The sequence below is a fragment of the Harmonia axyridis genome, chromosome X (assembly GCF_914767665.1).
Source record: "Harmonia axyridis chromosome X, icHarAxyr1.1, whole genome shotgun sequence".
Classification (NCBI taxonomy): Eukaryota; Metazoa; Arthropoda; class Insecta; order Coleoptera; family Coccinellidae; genus Harmonia; species Harmonia axyridis.
The window spans coordinates 31344268-31351767 of NC_059508.1; the positions used below are offsets into that span (position 1 = coordinate 31344268).

Here is a 7500-nt window from a genome sequence, read left to right on the forward strand (position 1 = left end):
AAAAATAAATTACTCAACTTTTACGTGAAGAATCGTTCACCCAAACCTTATCCCCTATATATGTCAGGAGAACCCAAGGTTCCCCTCCAGACACGATTTAGCAAACTTTTCCCGATCGATCCGACCCACCGAGGCCGTCTCGACCGTCCGCTGCGCCTACTAGGGCCGATTTCTTCGGACTCCGATCAGAAAATATACCGATGCATGTCGTTAACACCTAGTCCGCCTCGTCCGATCTATCTAAACAGTCTCGACGCACCCAACACTCTTTCAAAGTCGGATTACTCGGACTCAATCTGAAAATGGACCGATGCATGACGTCAACACTTAGCCCGCCTCGTCTGATCGATCTAAGCCATCTCGACCCACCCAACACGCCTTCCAAGTCGGATCACTCGGACTTCGATCTGAAAATCTCCGGACTCATTTTTATGAATATCCCCAGTCAGTAAGAACGTTATTTCGCCAATATATACCAACAATAAACCATATTCCAATAGCTGAACCAAAAATATAATTCCCGATCCAAACGTTCTGCATCGCCCAACGCGACCACCTTCCCTATATATGTCAGGAGAGCACAGGGTTCCCCTCCAGACAACACTTACGCTCTATCCCCGACTCTCGGTCGATCGATAGGCCAGGTCAGCGGTGTCTGTTTCGGCCGAAGCTCGGACTTTGGTCAAAATGTTCCGATACAAAATTTGAACCAAGATAGATACAGATATGATTCCTTCTTAAATATACGTTGATTATCGAACAGAATATGGTAAATATTTTGCGATGACCGAGGATTTCATGAATTTTTTTTTTTTTCGAAAAAATTTTCTGTTATCGGAATTTCCTCAAATTTCATTTGGTTGCCTACTAATGCATATTAAAAACGATAATCAACAATCAGAATCATTATTTATCATTTATTTCAATTTTTATAATGAAAAACGTTCACGTCCTTTCGCGCCTCTCGATCGTCGTTTACGTGATGCATCGGTCAGCCCTAGTTTACGTGGTGCATCGGTAAGATCGAGTTCACGTTCTGCATCGGTAAGATCCAGTTCACGTGGTGCATCGGTAAGATCGAGATTACGTGGTGCATCGGTAAGATCGAGTTTACGTGGTGCATCGGTAAGATCCAATTCACGTTCTGCATCGGTAAGATCCAGTTCACGTGGTGCATCGGTGAGATCGAGTTTACGTTCTGCATCGGTGTGATCTAGTTTACGTTGTGCATCGGTAAGATCGAGATTACGTGAAGCATCGGTATGATCGAGTTTACGTTCTGCATCGGTCTGGACTTAGAGATATATTTTCGACGTGAAAATGTTCCGATACAACTTTTGAACCAGGATAGTTAGAGAGATGATTTTTTCTGGGATGTACGTTGATTGGGGAATGGATTGTGGAAAATAACTTGCCATGACCGAGGTGTTCTCGAATTTTTTTTTTTTTTCGAAAAATATTTTCTGATTTTGGATTTTACTCAAATTTGATTTCGTTGCCTTCTAATGTGTTCTAAAAGAGTAAATCAGTAATCAGAATCGAAAAATATTTTTCGGATTTTTTTTTTTTTGAAAAAAAATTTTCTGATTTTGGAATTTCCTCAAATTTGATTTGGTTGCCTTCTAATGTGTTTTTAAAGCGTAAATCAGTAATCAGAATCAATATTCATTGTCGACTTTAATTTTTATAAGGAAAAATGTTCACGTCCTTAAACGCCTCCCCATCATTAGCCCGAGTCCAAGTCGATGTCAGTCCCGAGCGGACGGTGTCAGATACTACCTATCGCCCCGGTCTGGACTTGGCGAGGTATTTCGACGTGAAATGTTCCGATACAACTTTTGAACCAGGATAGTTAGAGAGATGATTTCTTCTATGTTGTACGTTGATTGTGGAATGGATTGTGGGAAATAACTTGCCATGACCCAGGTGTTCTTGAATTTTTTTTTTTTTCGAAAAAAATTTTCTGATCTTGAAATTTCCTCAAATCTGATTGCGTTGCCTTCTAATGTGTTCTAAAAGAGTAAATCAGTAATCAGAATCAATATTCATTGTCGACTTTAATTTTTATAAGGAAAAATGTTCACGTCCTTAAACGCCTCTCCATCGTTACCCCGACTCCAAGACGATGTTAGACCGGAGCGGACGGTGTCAGATGCGACCGATCTCCCCGGTCTGGACTTAGCGAGATATTCCGACGTGAAATGTTCCGATACAAAAATTTAACTGTGATAGTTAGAGAGATGGTTCCTTTTGTGATGTACGTTGATTGTGTAATAGAATATGGAAATAAACTTGAGATGACCGAGGTCTTCTGGGATTTTTTTTTTTTTTCGAAAAATATTTTTCGATTTCGGAAATCCCTCAAATTTCATTGAGATATGTCCTAATGTGTTCTTAAAGCTTAAATCAACAATCAGAATTAATATCCAAAAGTTATTTCATTTTTTATGAGGAAAAACGTTCACGTCCTTTCCGCTCCCAAAAAGTGAGATATCATAGAAAATATCGCAATATATGTTGTTTACGGCCATACCACGCTGAAATTGCCAGTTCTCGTCAGAACACTGAAGCCAAGCAGCGTCGGGCGCGGTTAGTACTTGGATGGGTGACCGCTTGGGAACACCGCGTGCTGTAAGCTTTTTTTTTACGTTCTGCATCGGTCTGCCGAGATAACGTGGTGCATCGGTATGATCGAGTTTACGTTCTGCATCGGTAAGATCGAGATTACGTGATGCATCGGTAAGATTGAGATTACGTGGTGCATCGGTAAGATCGAGTTTACGTGGTGCATCGGTAAGATCGAGTTTACGTGGTGCATCGGTAAGATCCAATTCACGTTCTGCATCGGTAAGATCCAGTTCACGTGGTGCATCGGTGAGATTGAGATTACGTGGTGCATCGGTAAGATCGAGTTTACGTGGTGCATCGGTAAGATCCAATTCACGTTCTGCATCGGTAAGATCCAGTTCACGTGGTGCATCGGTAAGATTGAGATTACGTGGTGCATCGGTAAGATCGAGTTTACGTGGTGCATCGGTAAGATCCAATTCACGTTCTGCATCGGTAAGATCCAGTTCACGTGGTGCATCGGTAAGATTGAGATTACGTGGTGCATCGGTAAGATCGAGTTTACGTGGTGCATCGGTAAGATCCAATTCACGTTCTGCATCGGTAAGATCCAGTTCACGTGGTGCATCGGTAAGATGGAGATTACGTGGTGCATCGGTAAGATCGAGATTACGTGGTGCATCGGTAAGATCTACTTTACGTTCTGCATCGGTCTGCCCTTGTTTACGTGGTGCATCGGTAAGATCGAGATTACGTGAAGCATCGGTATGATCGAGTTTACGTTCTGCATCGGTCTGCCCGATATTACGTGGTGCATCGGTTCAGCCCTAGTTTACGTTGTGCATCGGTCTGGACTTAGAGATATATTTTCGACGTGAAAATGTTCCGATACAACTTTTGAACCAGGATAGTTAGAGAGATGATTTTTTCTGTGATGTACGTCGATTGGGGAATGGATTGTGGAAAATAACTTGCCATGACCGAGGTGTCCTCGAATTTTTTTTTTTTCGAAAAAAATTTTCTGATTGTGGAATTTTCTCAAATTTGATTTGGTTGCCTCCTAATGTGTTCTAAAAGAGTAAATCAGTAATAGGAATCGAAAAATATTTTTCGGATTTTTTTTTTTTTCGAAAAAAATTTTCTGATCGTGGAATTTCCTCAAATTCGATTTGGTTGCCTTCTAATGTGTTTTTAAAGCGTAAATCAGTAATCAGAATCAATATTCATTGTCGACTTTAATTTTTATAAGGAAAAATGTTCACGTCCTTAAACGCCTCCCCATCATCAGCCCGAGTCCAAGTCGATGTCAGTCCCGAGCGGACGGTGTCAGATACTACCTATCGCCGAGGTCTGGACTTGGCGAGATATTACGACGTGAAATGTTCCGATACAACTTTTGAACCAGGATAGTTAGAGAGATGATTTCTTCTATGTTGTACGTTGATTGTGGAATGAAATACGGAAAATAACTCGCCATGACCGAGGTGATTACGATTTTTTTTTTTTTTTCGAAAAAAATTTTCTGATCGTGGAATTTTCTCAAATTTGATTTGGTTGCCTCCTTATATGTTCTAATAGCGATAATCAACAATCAGAATCAAAATCCATGATCGGGTTTGATTTTTATAAGGAAAAATGTTCACGTCCTTTTTTTCAACCCCGACTCATTGACGATGTTAGAACCGAGCCGGCGGTGTCAGATACGACCGATCGCCCCGGTCCCGATCGTCATTTACGTTGTGCATCGGTCTGCCCGAGATTACGTGGTGCATCGGTATGATCGAGTTTACGTGGTGCATCGGTAAGATCCAATTCACGTTCTGCATCGGTAAGATCCAGTTCACGTGGTGCATCGGTAAGATTGAGATTACGTGGTGCATCGGTAAGATCGAGTTTACGTGGTGCATCGGTAAGATCCAATTCACGTTCTGCATCGGTAAGATCCAGTTCACGTGGTGCATCGGTAAGATGGAGATTACGTGGTGCATCGGTAAGATCGAGATTACGTGGTGCATCGGTAAGATCTACTTTACGTTCTGCATCGGTCTGCCCTTGTTTACGTGGTGCATCGGTAAGATCGAGATTACGTGAAGCATCGGTATGATCGAGTTTACGTTCTGCATCGGTCTGCCCGATATTACGTGGTGCATCGGTTCAGCCCTAGTTTACGTTGTGCATCGGTCTGGACTTAGAGATATATTTTCGACGTGAAAATGTTCCGATACAACTTTTGAACCAGGATAGTTAGAGAGATGATTTTTTCTGTGATGTACGTCGATTGGGGAATGGATTGTGGAAAATAACTTGCCATGACCGAGGTGTCCTCGAATTTTTTTTTTTTTCGAAAAAAATTTTCTGATTGTGGAATTTTCTCAAATTTGATTTGGTTGCCTCCTAATGTGTTCTAAAAGAGTAAATCAGTAATAGGAATCGAAAAATATTTTTCGGATTTTTTTTTTTTTCGAAAAAAATTTTCTGATCGTGGAATTTCCTCAAATTCGATTTGGTTGCCTTCTAATGTGTTTTTAAAGCGTAAATCAGTAATCAGAATCAATATTCATTGTCGACTTTAATTTTTATAAGGAAAAATGTTCACGTCCTTAAACGCCTCCCCATCATCAGCCCGAGTCCAAGTCGATGTCAGTCCCGAGCGGACGGTGTCAGATACTACCTATCGCCGGGGTCTGGACTTGGCGAGATATTACGACGTGAAATGTTCCGATACAACTTTTGAACCAGGATAGTTAGAGAGATGATTTCTTCTATGTTGTACGTTGATTGTGGAATGAAATACGGAAAATAACTCGCCATGACCGAGGTGATTACGATTTTTTTTTTTTTTCGAAAAAAATTTTCTGATCGTGGAATTTTCTCAAATTTGATTTGGTTGCCTCCTTATATGTTCTAATAGCGATAATCAACAATCAGAATCAAAATCCATGATCGGGTTTGATTTTTATAAGGAAAAATGTTCACGTCCTTTTTTTCAACCCCGACTCATTGACGATGTTAGAACCGAGCCGGCGGTGTCAGATACGACCGATCGCCCCGGTCCCGATCGTCATTTACGTTGTGCATCGGTCTGCCCGAGATTACGTGGTGCATCGGTCTGGACTTAGAGATATATTTTCGACGTGAAAATGTTCCGATACAACTTTTGAACCAGGATAGTTAGAGAGATGATTTTTTCTGTGATGTACGTCGATTGGGGAATGGATTGTGGAAAATAACTTGCCATGACCGAGGTGTCCTCGAATTTTTTTTTTTTTTTCGAAAAAAATTTTCTGATCGTGGAATTTTCTCAAATTTGATTTGGTTGCCTCCTAATGTGTTCTAATAGCGATAATCAACAATCAGAATCAAAATCCATGGTCGGGTTTGGTTTTTATAAGGAATAATGTTCACGTCCTTTTTTTCAACCCCGACTCATTGACGATGTTAGAACCGAGCCGGCGGTGTCAGATACGACCGATCGCCCCGGTCCCGATCGTCATTTACGTTGTGCATCGGTCTGCCCGAGATTACGTGGTGCATCGGTCTGGACTTAGAGATATATTTTCGACGTGAAAATGTTCCGATACAACTTTTGAACCAGGATAGTTAGAGAGATGATTTTTTCTGGGATGTACGTTGATTGGGGAATGGATTGTGGGAAATAACTTGCCATGACCGAGGTGTTCTCGAATTTTTTTTTTTTTTTTGAAAAAAATTTTCTGATCGTGGAATTTTCTCAAATTTGATTTGGTTGCCTCCTAATGTGTTCTAATAGCGATAATCAACAATCAGAATCAAAATCCATGGTCGGGTTTGGTTTTTATAAGGAATAATGTTCACGTCCTTTTTCGCCTATGTTCTTTTTCGACGTGAAATGTTCCGATACAACTTTTGAACCAGGATAGTTAGAGAGATGATTTTTTCTGGGATGTATGTTGATTGACGTACGAAACTTGGAAAAAAATAGAAAAGACCGAGGTACTCTAGAAAAAAAAATTTATTGAAAATATTTTTTTGATTTCGGAATTAATTCGAAATTCATTCAGATGTCTTCTATCAATATCGCGAAAGAAAAATCAATAATCAGAATCGATATTCATCTAAGATTATTTCCTTCTGGATTGTGTTAACATTCGGTACGATCTTGTCTACGTGATGCATCGGTTTGTTTCTCGGCTCTTGTGAGCAAGTTGGACACTCGAGACGGCCTCCATCGATCGGATTAGGCGGGCTTTAATGTTAACGTGCTGCATCGGTGTGATCTTGTTTACGTCATGCATCGGTATAGCTTTAAATCGCGCCGTAAAGTCGTTCACGTCATGCATCGGTATCTTAAATCGCGCCGTAAAGTCGTTCACGTCATGCATCGGTATCTTAAATCGCGCCGTAAAGTCGTTCACGTCATGCATCGGTATCTTAAATCGAGCCGAAAAGTCGTTCACAGTCATGCATCGGTATGGCTTTAAATCGCGCCCTAGGGTCGTTCACGTCATGCATCGGTGGCACAAAAAAAAGACGCCGATGCATGACGTGAGCCGACTTTTCGGCTCGATTTAAGATACCGATGCATGACGTGAACGACTTTACGGCGCGATTTAAGATACCGATGCATGACGTGAACCGACTTTTCGGCATGAAGTCAGCTAAAATTATCGTGTGCATCTTGGGTCGGTCCACGTACCGTAGATCAGAGAGGGACGACGTACATACATCGGATACATTTGTATCCAACAAGTTACGATCGTCGTCTGATCCAGCGGTAATCGGACCTACTCTCGTGAATTTATTTTGCCCCTTGAATAATTTTGTACCGATGCACGACGTGAAGTCGACTTTTCGGCATGGTTTAAGCTAAAATTATCGTGTGCATCTTGGGTAGGCCCACTTACTACAGATCTGAGACGGACGACGTACATACATCGGATACATTCGTATCCA

The 7500-nt window shown here is 41.3% G+C and overlaps 1 non-coding gene across 1 annotated transcript; it reads left to right on the forward strand.

Moving 5' to 3' along the window:
• Nucleotides 1-2519: 2519 nt before the first annotated feature.
• LOC123686897 lies at nucleotides 2520-2638 on the forward strand. The gene has a single exon (XR_006748651.1). It is a non-coding gene; the product is annotated as a 5S ribosomal RNA (ribosomal RNA).
• Nucleotides 2639-7500: the final 4862 nt, after the last annotated feature.